Source organism: Arachis stenosperma, chromosome 10 (assembly GCF_014773155.1).
Source record: "Arachis stenosperma cultivar V10309 chromosome 10, arast.V10309.gnm1.PFL2, whole genome shotgun sequence".
Classification (NCBI taxonomy): Eukaryota; Viridiplantae; Streptophyta; class Magnoliopsida; order Fabales; family Fabaceae; genus Arachis; species Arachis stenosperma.
Genome location: NC_080386.1, coordinates 82,348,046 through 82,351,957, shown reverse-complemented (window position 1 = coordinate 82,351,957; position 3,912 = coordinate 82,348,046). Strand labels below are relative to the sequence as shown.

The 3,912-nt window shown below is 39.0% G+C and overlaps 1 non-coding gene across 1 annotated transcript; it reads left to right on the top strand.

Annotated features, from left to right (window-relative positions):
* Positions 1 to 2,357: 2,357 nt before the first annotated feature.
* Positions 2,358 to 2,464, top strand: LOC130958893 (small nucleolar RNA R71). Its single transcript, XR_009077995.1, has one exon. It is a non-coding gene; the product is annotated as a small nucleolar RNA R71 (small nucleolar RNA).
* Positions 2,465 to 3,912: the final 1,448 nt, after the last annotated feature.

Below are 3,912 nucleotides of genomic sequence, written 5' to 3'. Positions count from 1 at the left end.
AAATCATCATGAAACTCTAGAATTCATCTTCAAGAATTTCGAAAAAAAAAATAAATGCCTAATCTAAGCAACAAGATGAACCGTCAGTTGTCCATACACAAGAACAATCCCCGGCAACGGCGCCAAAAACTTGGTGCACGAAATTGTGATCAATACTTTTCAAAACATAAACAATCCCTAGTAATGGCTCCAAAGACTTGGTGCTCAATACCATGGCATAAACACAACTTCGCACAACTAACCAGCAAGTGCACTGGGTCGTCCAAGTAATAAACCTTACGCGAGTAAGGGTCGATCCCACGGAGATTGGTGGTATGAAGCAAGCTATGGTCATCTTGTAAATCTCAGTCAGGCAGACTCAAATGGGTATAGTGATGAACGAAAATAACATAAAAGATAAAGATAGGGATACTTATGTATATCATTGGTGTAAGAGCTTCAGACAAGTGTATGAAGATGCCTTCCCTTCCGTCTCTCTGCTTTCCTAATGTCTCCATCCAATCCTTCTTACTCCTTTCCATGGCAAGCTCGTATAGGGTTTCACCGTTGTCAGTGGCTACCTCCATCCTCGCAGTGAAAGCTAATGCACGCACTCTGTCACAGTGTGGCCAATCACCGGTGTGGTTCCCTCCCCTACCGGAATAGAATCACTCTTTTGCGTCTGTCACTAACGCCCAGTAGGTTACAGGTTTGAAGCACGTCACAGTCATCGAATCATTGAATCCTACTCAGAATACCACAGACAAGGTTAGACCTTCCGGATTCTCTGAATGCCGCCATCAGTTCTTGCCTATACCACGAAGACTCCGATTAAAGAATCCAAGAGATATTCACCAAGCCTCGAATGCTTGTAGAACAAGAATGGTTGTCAGTCACCTTGTTCATAGGTGAGAATGATAATGAGTGTCAATCATCACCTTCATCAAGTTGAAGAACAAGTGATATCTTGGTAAAAGAACAAGTGGAATTGAATAGAAGAACAATAGTAATTGCATTAATACTCGAGGTACAGCAGAGCTCCACACCTTAATCTATGGTGTGTAGAAACTCCACCGTTGAAATACATAAGAACAAGGTCTAGGCATGGCCGAATGGCCAGCCTCCCAAATGATCTAAGATAGCATAAAATTAGAAGATAGCTACCAAGATGTGTACAAATACAATAGTAAAAGGTCCTACTTATATAAAACTAGTAGCCTAGGGTGTACAGAGATGAGTAAATGACATAAAAATCCACTTCCGGGCCCACTTGGTGTGTGCTTGGGCTGAGCAATGAAGCATTTTCGTGTAGAGACTTGTCTTGGAGTTAAACGCCAGCTTTTATGCCAGTTTGGGCGTTTAACTCCCATTTAGGTGCCAGTTCCGGCGTTTTAACGCTGGAATTTTGTAGGTGACTTTGAACGCCGGTTTGGGCCATCAAATCTTGGGCAAAGTATGGACTATCATATATTGCTGGAAAGACAGGATGTCTACTTTCCAACGCCGTTGAGAGCGCGCCAATTGGGCTTCTGTAGCTCCAGAAAATCCACTTCGAGTGCAGGGAGGTCAGAATCCAACAGCATCTGCAGTCCTTTTCAGTCTCTGAATCAGATTTTTGCTCAGGTCCCTCAATTTCAGCCAGAAAATACCTGAAATCACAGAAAAACACACAAACTCATAGTAAAGTCCAGAAAAGTGAATTTTAACTAAAAACTAATAAAAATATACTAAAAACTAACTAGATCATACTAAAAACATACTAAAAACAATGCCAAAAAGCATACAAATTATCCGCTCATCACTAAGTCAGAGGGATTCTGCTTAGGATTCTCTGTCTGTTGCTGAGAAGATGATGGAAAAGGTTTGCCATTGTTAAACCTGTTTCTTCCACCATTATTATTGAAACCTTGTTGAGGTCTCTCTTGATTCTTCCATGAGAGATTTGGGTGATTTCTCCATGAAGAATTATAGGTGTTACCATAGGGTTCTCCTAGGTAATTCACCTCTTCCATTGAAGGGTTCTCAGGATCATAAGCTTCTTCCTCAGATGAAGCCTCCTTAGTACTGCTTGGTGCATTTTGCATTCCAGACAGACTTTGAGAAATCAAATTGACTTGTTGAGTCAATATCTTGTTCTGAGCCAAAATGGCATTCAGAGTGTCAATCTCAAGAACTCCTTTCTTCTGACTTATCCCATTGTTCACAGGATTTCTCTCAGAAGTGTACATGAATTGGTTATTTGCAACCATTTCAATGAGCTCTTGAGCTTCTGTAGGCGTCTTCTTCAGATGAAGAGATCCTCCAGCAGAGCTATCCAAAGACATCTTGGATAGTTCAGAGAGACCATCATAGAAAATACCTATGATGCTCCATTCAGAAAGCATGTCAGAAGGACATTTTCTGATTAATTGTTGTATCTTTCCCAAGCTTCATAGAGGGATTCTCCATCCTTCTGTCTGAAGGTTTGGACTTCCACTCTAAGCTTACTCCATCTTTGTGGTGGAAAGAACTTTACCAAGAAGGCATTGACTAGCTTTTCCCAAGCGTCCAGGCTTTCTTTAGGTTGAGAGTCCAACCATATCCTAGCTCTGTCTCTTACAGCAAAAGGGAATAGCATCAGTCTATAGACCTCAGGGTCAACCCATTAGTCTTGACTGTGTCACAGATTTGCAAGAACTCAGCTAAAAACTGATGAGGATCTTCCATTGGAAGTCCATGGAACTTGCAATTCTGTTGCATTAGAGAAACTAATTGAGGCTTAAGCTCAAAGTTGTTTGCTCCAATGGCAGGGATAGAGATGCTTCTCCCATAAAAATCAGGAGTAGGTGCAGTAAAGTCACCCAGCACCTTCCTTGCATTGTTTGCATTATTGTTGTTTTCGGCTGCCATGTCTTCTTCTTCTTTGAAGAATTCGGTCAGGTCCTCTAAAGAGAGTTGTGCTTTGGTTCTCTTAGCTTTCTCTTCAAGGTCCTTTCGGGTTCAGGGTCAGCTTCAACAAGAATGCCTTTGTCTCTGCTCCTGCTCATATGAAAGAGAAGAGAACAAGAAAATGTGGAATCCTCTATGTCACAGTATAGAGATTCCTTGAGGTGTCAGAGGAAAAGAGAAATAGAAAGAAGAAGGAGAAGAAAAATTCGAACTTTACTTAGATAGGGTTCGAATTGTGCATTGAGAAGGAGTGGTACTCCATAAATAGAAGGATGTGAGAAGGAGGGAAGTAATTTTTTTTTTGAAAATTAATTAAAATATTTTGAAAACATTTTTGAAAAACATTAATTGATTTTCGAAATAAAAGTTGAAAAGAAATCAAGTGATTTTTGAAAAAGATTTGAAATTAGAAATCAAAAAGATATGATTGAAAACTTATTTTGAAAAAGATGTAGTTAAGAAGATATGATTGGTTTTAAAAAGATGTGATTGAAAAGATATGATTGAAAACAGTTTTAAAAAAAAGATATGATTTGAAAAACATTTTAAAAAGATTTGATTTTAAAAATAAAAAATTAATGACTTGCCTAACAAGAAAAGATATGATTCAAACATAAAACCTTCCTCAACAGAAAAGGCAACAATCTTGAAATTTTGAATCAAATCATTAATTGTTAGTAAGTATCTTTGAAAAAGGAAAGAAATGATTTTGAAAACATTTGATTGAAAAGATATGATTTGAAAAAGATTTGGTTTTGAAAAACTTTGGAAACTTGAAAAAAAAAATTGATTTGAAAACAAAATCTTCCCCCTAGCACCATCCTGGCGTTAAACGCCAGAATGGTATCCATTCTGGCGTTTAACGCCCAAAATGCACCCTTTTTGGGCGTTAAACGCCCAACCAGGTACCCTGGCTGGCATTTAAACGCCAGTCTGCCTTCTTCACTGGGCATTTTCGAATGCCCAGCTTTTTCTGTATAATTCCTCTGCAGTATGTTCTGAATC